Source organism: Malania oleifera, chromosome 2 (assembly GCF_029873635.1).
Source record: "Malania oleifera isolate guangnan ecotype guangnan chromosome 2, ASM2987363v1, whole genome shotgun sequence".
NCBI classification, from domain to species: Eukaryota; Viridiplantae; Streptophyta; class Magnoliopsida; order Santalales; family Ximeniaceae; genus Malania; species Malania oleifera.
This window is the reverse complement of record NC_080418.1, coordinates 87,128,904-87,137,677: the sequence shown is the minus strand read 5'-3', so window position 1 is coordinate 87,137,677 and position 8,774 is coordinate 87,128,904. Positions and strand designations below refer to the sequence as shown.

Sequence of the window (8,774 nt, the reverse complement as noted above, 5' to 3'; positions counted from 1 at the left end):
AATACACTATGTATCGACGTCCCAGACCCGGCCGAGATCACTCTCTGGCAAATGGTGCGGCTGCAAACTAGGAAAAATGGAAAGTGTATTTTGAAAAGTTATTTTTCATGGAAAAAATTGTGTATGAAGTCGCCACTAACCTTTTGGAGTGCATTTAGAACACTTGATTGCTACCCCGTTAGGGGTAGAATCAGTTTGCATTACCAGAGTCAGGATCGGGAGTATGGTTATGCAAGGGGAAGGGATTAGCACCCCTATGCGCCCGTTCTTACGAATGGTACCAGATTAATCGTCTTAATAAGCCTTAGAAAATTACTCCCTTTCAAAAATCAAAGAAAATGCACAAAATAGATACTATATAGGTATTCCCTAAGAACCGGGGTAATCCAATACTCTGAAGAGTCCATGCCCTTTGTTGCAATCATCGGGATGGGAAAATCGAGAAAATAGTTTACGAAAATACACTCCTAGGGTTTTAAAAATATTTATGGACGTTTTGAAGTGAAAAGTAATATTTTGGGAGGTTTTTGAAATTTGTTCAGGATGAAAATGATTTTATGGGCCTAAAAATATTTTTGTGATTTTTTCTAAGTGTGAAAACATTTTTCCCAAACCTCAAAATAACATAAATACAATTAAGGCAAAAACCATGGAAGTGAAAGTTGAAAAATATTTTTCGGATTTTCTAAAATATTTGAGATTTTTTGTGGATTTTTGTGAACTCTGGATATTTACATGATAATAGACAAGTGAAATGAAGAAAACTGGCGTGAACCGGTTCGAGGAATGATGAACCGGTCAAACATTGACCGATTCTGGGGAAAAACTAATTTAAGGTCTTGGTCGAGACGAATGAGTTTAGAGTATATCTTATGGACACGAGCATGGATGTTAAGTGCATGGATGTATGTGCATGTGCATGAGATGTGGGCATGTGAGTTGTGCGCATGAATGTGAGTGTGGGTGTAGGTGTGGATGAGCACATGCATGAATGTGTGCATACATGAATGAGTACATGCATGAATGTATGTGCATTGCCTGAATGTGTACCTACATGTGGGTGGTGTGAGTATAGCGTATGTACATGCATGAACGCATATGAACGTATGCATGCATGTGCATGAGTATGTGAATGGGTTGTGTACGGATGAATGTATGTATGCATGTAATATGAGTGTGAATGTGTGAGTTTTGCATTAATGTATGCATGCATGTATCGTGAGCATGTGTGTGAGTTTGTATAAATGTTCACATGTGTATGTACCAGAATATGTGTGTTTAAGAGTGAATGCATGCATGCATGTAGGTGCATGACTAGGTGAATGTGTGCATATGAAGGTGTTGAGTGCATGCATGTACATGCTTGTATGTATGAGAGTGTTACGTATATGCATGTATGTATGTGAATGTGTAACTATGTGAGTGTGTGGATGTGTACATGTATGCATATGTGTGTGTGTTTACGCATGTGTATGCATGTATGTGTGTGAGTGTGAGGGTATGAGTCTGGGGAATTATTTCCAAAGATGACTTAAAGTATTTTGGAAAATTTTTCCTTATTTTTATAGATTTTTGGGTAAATTTTCCTAAATTTTTATGAGTTTTTATGAATTATTTGAAACTTGGAAGAAATTATTGAAAATTAAACCGGCTATATACCAATTCAACGGACCCAACCGGTTTGAGAACCCGAACCAGTCAACTAGGGTCAACCTTGTTTAAGGTCTGGGTCAAGACCAAGTGACGTGGCACTCGGTGAGTGGGGCGGGTCATGGTGACTTGGATCAACCATGTGGCGTGATCAGATTTGCTGAGTGGGTATCTTGATCAGGTGGTTGCGAGAGTGTCTATACAGGGAACTTGGTTCGCATAGGGAAATGATGCGATGTGCCTATGTCTGAATGGAAGGGTAGGATTTTGAGTGGATGGATTTGGACCATGCAGAGTCATTTAGATCGAACGGTAGATGCTCATGCATGCTTGGGTTGACGACGTGGCGTCATTTGGGGTGTTCAAATAGGAAGATGATCGGGTGATTTGTAGCAAACCACGAGGAAAATTAATGGGAATAGCTTGGGGCAGCCACGTGGCAACACGTGAATGGATGGAGCAGGCTGTAATTGATGTCATCTGACACACGTGAGATCTTGGTCGTTGATGCGTATCAGCAATTGGACGGTTACGATGAGTAGAACCCCCCCTCCCCGCATTGATGGCGCGGGGGACAAAGGTGACACATGTCACCTAGAGAACAGAGGCATACAAGCCTTGATGATGGCTTCTGACACGGGAACATCCTGACCGTTGTTGAGCTACTAAGATCGAACGACTAGGGCGAGGGGGACTTTAACTGTTGACACGGAGGGATCAAGACCGTTGGTGGGTAACAAGAAAGGACGACAGTGAGAGGGGCACGTAACCCTTTTGATCAAATGAGCAAGTGAACGCCACGTGGGTGAATCCCATGGCTTTAGGGCTCAAGATACTTAAGGCCAAAATTTTTGTTTACTCTCATTCTAACTCTCTCATTTTTGCAGCGCTCCCTCGTTCTCCCTTTCTTCTTCCTCTCCTTCCTCCTACGAAAACTAATCCCTGAACTTTTATTTTTCTGCCTTCCTGAGTCTCACCTATGATTCTTTCTCACTCTCTCTTCTAAAACTCGAAACCCTAGCCCCTTTCTTTTGATCTCTTCTTTTTGCTTCTTGATCTCTTTGCAATTTTGAAAACTTGAACCCTCAAATCTCCAACCCTTTGAAACTTCACCATCCTCTGCTCACTAGTTTCTGAATCAATTTATGGAGATCTAAAAGGTCTTTTGGCCTCCCCTAAGTGGTTTAGCTTTGACATCCCGAGAGGACTCGACTGAGACATGGTGATGTTTGAACCCACGCAGATAAGTTCCTCCCGCTCTCTTTCTTTGTTTTGGTTATTCATATTTATTTATTTTTTGCTCTTTCTTGAAATTATGGTTGTGGAGTATTGTGTTTTGTGTTGAAAGTGTTGCTCGAATCTTTCGGATCTAGGGTTTTTGGTTTAGTTGGGGTTGATGGTTCACGGTGAAGCACTCAACGAGTTAAGGTGTGAGTGAAAGGGAGTTGACTCAGGTGAGTCACTAGTGTGTGTTTGTGTGACACAGATACAACCAAGTGAGCCACGTGGGCTCTGTCATGTGCTCGACTCATGTGTGGATCCTTGTTGCGTGCTTGAATGGATTGGGCTTGAGTCAAATGGGTCGGGATTTTCTTCTTTAAGGAGAGAACCGGGTTTAAAAGGGCCGGCCCGCTTCGTAAACTAGGTCTGGGTTTATTTAAAATGGCACGGCCCATTTGCTTTTTAAGAAAAAAAGAGCTTAGGTCTTTTAAAAAAGGGCCATCTCAGCTTTGATTTAAAACAGGCCCGATATTTTTGAAAATTAAAATGGGCCTGGTATTTTGATAATTCGAGATGGGCCAGGTTTGTTTTAAAAAACCAGTGGACTTCGGGGTCAGTTTTTTTTTAAAATTGGGCTGATTTTAAAATCTTGGAAGTGGGCTTGGTCGTTTGGGGAGATCTGAATGGGAGTTCGGATTTCAAGTTAGACATAGTCCGGGTCCGATGACCCAGTTCAAGGGTTACTTAGTTAGGTTTGAGAGCTTGAACCCGAGTTTGGATTCAGGTTTAAAAAGAGATGGGTATGGGTCTGAGTAAAACTTGAGTTCAGGTTTTTAGTGGTCACCTGAACACTGAGGGGGGTACCTGCACTTACTTATCATACAAGAATTGAACAATTTCAGCGGGTCCTTGAATTACACCTTCTTCTTATCACTCCTTCTTCTTCAATTCTCCCTCTTTTGGTTATCTGCTCTGGTGTTTGGTCTAATGACTGGTCTCCAAACCTCAGCGATTCTGAGTTTTTCTTTTACTATTTTCACTGTATGTTGCAGAACTTCTTTTTGCTATTAATTTAACAAAACCTCACCCTTTCTTTATGATTTTCTCTCTCAAATTCAACAGAACCCCCCCTCTACCTTTATTTATGCTTTCCTCACTTCTCTCAATTTCACCAGGGCTTCCCTACTATCTGAGGGGGTGTCTTTACAGTGTGTAATAGCTCCCTATTTATAAGGAGCCCAGGGGCCTCTTGGCGCCAAACTCTCCCCATCCTAACGTAATTCGCTTGATCTGGCAGAGGGGAATATCTCCTGATCAATTTCATTCTTTTGCATGTGATTTCATTTTTCATTTTATTATTATTTTATTTTTGGATTTCAGCTGCTAACTAACTCTGCCAATTCTCCCATTTCTGCGCGCAGGTGAACATTGGGGAACCCAGGTGGCATGTAGGAGGGCTTAGAATCTTGGCCCGGTGGCACCTCGGGGATAGAGGGCAAAGCATCTGCTAGGCCTTTTATTTTTGTAATTAGTGTATTCTCCAGTATACCCCACATGGTTTTGTATTGAAATCATTGTGTCATTTTCATTTTATTTCCATGTATTTTATTTTCTGTATTTTTTATTTTTATTTTTTTCATTTTCTGCATGTGTGTACTCTATATAAAAGTTGGGGCACGGGTCCCTCATGTGATATCATTCCTGTGGTTTTTTTTTTTTACCCCAATAGGTTGACCAATTTTGACTCAAAAGAACCTGGTGATTACGACATAAATTTAACATCTAAACAGAACCCTGGTTTTTTTTTTTTTAAATTAAAGTACTCACTTGATTAAAAATCTAATTAAAAGTTTGAAAAGGTCATTTAAACATTTAAGCTTAACTTTTAACCACACCTCGAAATTAAGCTCAAAGATCGACATTTAGGTTTAAATTGGGACCCTTTTTTTTTCCTAGCACACAAAAACTTGACTTGAGCTCTTGGGATATTATTGTTATTATTATTGTTTTTTGAAAAGGCTCCAGAACAAATTTTGAAATTTGAGGTTCTCAATTAAGGAGACTGATTTCACAACTAAATAAATTTTGTGAACAAAAACCTAGTTTAGAATTACAGTAAGAAGGATTTTGAAAAGAACATTTCCTAGAACACTGGGACCTGACTTGGCAAGACTATCTTTAGATTACTAGGATTTTCAAAATAGGACTCTAATTTTGAAAAGGACTTAAAATTGAAACAAATGGGATTCCAATTAGACTTAAAGCCAATTTTATTACACCAGATCTTTTCAAGAAGGCCCGGTAAAAATTAAAGTGTCTAGAGTTGTCCCTTTTTATAGGCATTGTTGCTTAAAAATAATAGTGGAGGGTGCTCCTCTGTTATTTTTATAGTAACATGGCTATAATGATAAAAGATGTCAATTTTTACCAGGCCAAAGCATATTGATCATCAGAGAGTTTTTTTAAAAAAACTTTTTATGTCTTTTTCTAGGAATGATTAATCGGGTGAATTCTATGATGTATTGGATTTGAGAACATGATGACTCGTGTTGGGATAAACTTGAGTACTATAGCAGATGATAACTCGTACTGGGGTGAACCGAGTCCTATAGCGAATGACAACTCGTACCAGGACAAACCTGAGTACTATAGCAGTTGACAAACTCGTACTTAGACGAACTCGAATACTATAGCAAATGACAAATCATACTGGGATGAAACTAAGTACTATAGCAAATGACAGCTTGTACTAAGATGAACTTAAGTACTATAGCAAATGACAACTTGTACCAGGACAAACTTGGGTACTATAGCAAATGACAACTCGTACCAGGACGAACCCGAGTACTGTAGCAAATGACAACTTGTACAAGGATGAACCCGAGTACTATAGCAAATGACAAACTCGTACCAGAATGAACCTGAGTACTATAGTAAATGACAAACTTGTACCAGGACGAACCTGAATACTATAGCAAATGACAAACTCGTACAAGGACGAACCTGAGTACTATAGCAAATGACAACTCGTACTAGGATGAACCCGAGTACTATAGCAAATGACAACTTGTATCGGGATGAACTCGAGTACTATAGCAAATGACAAACTCGTACCAGGACGAACCTGAGTATTAGAAAATGATAGCTTGTACCACGACGATCCCTAGTACTATAGCAAATGACAAACTCGTACCAGGATTGTAGCGATTCCAAAAAAAATAAAAATAAAAAAATAAAAAAATAAAATAAAATTAGAATTAAAATAATAAAATAAGAAAATAAGAAAAATTTGAATTGATTAATTAATTAAATAAAATAATATAATGTAATATATACATATATATATATATATATAAAAGTAACTTACTAGAGAGTGAAACAAGAATCTCAAATTGAGATTTGGAATTTGAAAGGCTCTAGACGCTCATCACTTCACGCCTCTCTGTCACTCTCCTGCTTTGTCTAACTCTCTCCGTCTTCGTCTCTGTCTCCACTCATTTCTCAATGGATATTTGGCCGATTGGGAAACAGAAGGTACCGTTGGGTTCCTAACTCTACCACCGACATTTCTACTATAGCAGATTTGTCGTGGGAGTGGCGGCATAGGCACCATTCCTGGGGTAAGACAACTTTTCTCTATTTCTTCAATTTCTCCTTAAATCTGTCATTAAATCGATGATTAGGCACCACCACGGGATCCTAGTCACGATCGTCGTCATTTTGGTCAAAGTAAATTTCCAATTTGGGTTTTCTAAACCCCACTCCAAAGAGAGAGTAAGATTTGGGGAATTAGGTAAATTGGTTATATTTGAGGGTATAATTATTTATTTAGAATTTATGGGCCTAGGAAATATTAAAATATTATTTAATTTAGGGTTGATTTTATAGAATTAGGATTTCAATTTCAAGGCTCGGGTGAGCACCACAAGTATCTTTTTGGGGTCCTTGTTGGCATAGTTTAAGAGATCAGGTAAGGAGAAAAATATATATTAAACTAGAATTTTGATGAATTTAATGGAAAATGAATTGTGTTATATATACGTGTATATGTTTTGGTATGAGTTTAAAATGCCAACCCTATAAATTATGTTTTCTGAGCCTAGGGCTGTTTTATTAGATACGTATATGTGAAATTGAACTGATGAAAGTGAAATATTTTTCAAAATAATTATGTAAGAAATTAAAGGTATTTTTTCTAGTATGTGAATGTTAAATGTGGGTTGGCTTATGTTATAGGAAATATATATGAATTTTACTGTTAAATAATGTGGCATGAGTAAATAGGAATTCTGTGTGGAAATATGTTATATGTATGAGATGTAGGATATACAGGAAAGAACTGAGTATAAAAATATTATATGAAATATGCTGCATGTGAATGTTAATGCAAACATGTAAAATAGTTGAAAGATGTTAGGTAAAACTGTTGAAAGATGCTGGGTAAAATAACTGAAAAATACTGGGTAAAACAGTTAAAAAATGCGAGGTAAAATAGCTGAAAGATGGTGCATAAAATAACTGAAAGATATTGGGTAAAACAGCTGAAAAATGTTGGGTAAAACAACTGAAAGATGCTGGGTAAAACAGCTGAAAGATGTTGGGTACAAAATGAAATGAAATGAAAATGGAAATGAATGAAACGAAAATGAAATGTGAAATATGAGCAATGTAAAATGGGAAAGAGTCACATAAAGTGAAATGAAATGAAAAGAAAAAGATGAAAACATAAATAGTTGAGAAATGCAGAATAATGGCAAACAAAATAATATATTATGGTATTATCAGTATTTATGCTAGTAGAACATGTTACGTTTGGGCAAGACAAACTCTTCGCCCGAGGGCTTGTTGAGAAAGGCGAGTGCTTTGGTTGTATCAGGTGTAGCAGTAGGCTGCATAATGTACTAAGACAGAGGGAAACTACTTGTATGGGTGGGTAGATTTACCTATTCTTGGGAGCTTTCGCCGTTAAACTTTTGTATGAACTATGTGAGTACAAGATTAATCTATCACTTGAGGGCTTACTGAGTAAGGTGAGTGCCTTGGTATGCTTTAGTCGAGACCCTTGGGTTGCCTAATGTATCTAAGAAGAGGGGTGCTACTTGTATGGGCGGGTAATCACCCCTATCCTTAGGTAATCTCATGAGTAAAATGTCTTGCATGTATTTGATTAGGATCAGAAAATGATTTCAAAAATTATGTTAATGATTTGAAAATGATGAATAATATGTTATATACAAATCTCATGTTGGTCACACACTGTTTTAATATATTGTTTCTTCCCTGTTGACCTTATAGGTCATGCCCGGTTTTGATAATGACAAATACTCCTGTATCTAATAAACATCTAGTTCATGTGCAGGTTCATATTAGCATATCATCAATGGCACGCAAAAGCTCAAGGCTTGAAGACATTCATGCTCTTAATTGTAATATTTTTGTAGTGAGTTTTGTCTGTAATAGTAATTAGGGTATTCGGTTTGTAATAAGCACACACATCACATGCATGATTTATTTTGTAAGCTCGGTGTCTTCGATTTGGACCCCAAGTGCACATAGGAAACACACATTTACACATATATTTGTTAGGAACTTGAATAGGACTTGTTTGGTTCAATACGGGACCGAAATGCACACTTGGTGCACTTTCGGTCGACTGGCCAACACAGTTCACTTTGGTCTGATTGACCGAACCGGCCTTGGGTCAACAGTTTGACCAAGGCCCAGTCGACCGAACTTCACAGTTCATTTCTTGCCAGTCGACTGAACCACCTGAGAGTCAACATTTTGACCTCCCAGTCGACCGACCACTTTTGTACTCCAACTACCTGATCGACCGGAGGGTCCTCGGGAGAATTCCCAGTGGTATGGTTGACCGAACCAGCCAGTTCAAAATGACTTGGTCG

At 38.2% G+C, this 8,774-nt stretch overlaps 1 long non-coding RNA gene across 1 annotated transcript; it reads left to right on the top strand.

Moving 5' to 3' along the window:
• Positions 1-2,503: 2,503 nt before the first annotated feature.
• LOC131149402 (uncharacterized) lies at positions 2,504-4,569 on the top strand. The gene is made up of 2 exons (XR_009135210.1): positions 2,504-4,147; positions 4,293-4,569. It is a non-coding gene; the product is annotated as an uncharacterized LOC131149402 (long non-coding RNA).
• Positions 4,570-8,774: the final 4,205 nt, after the last annotated feature.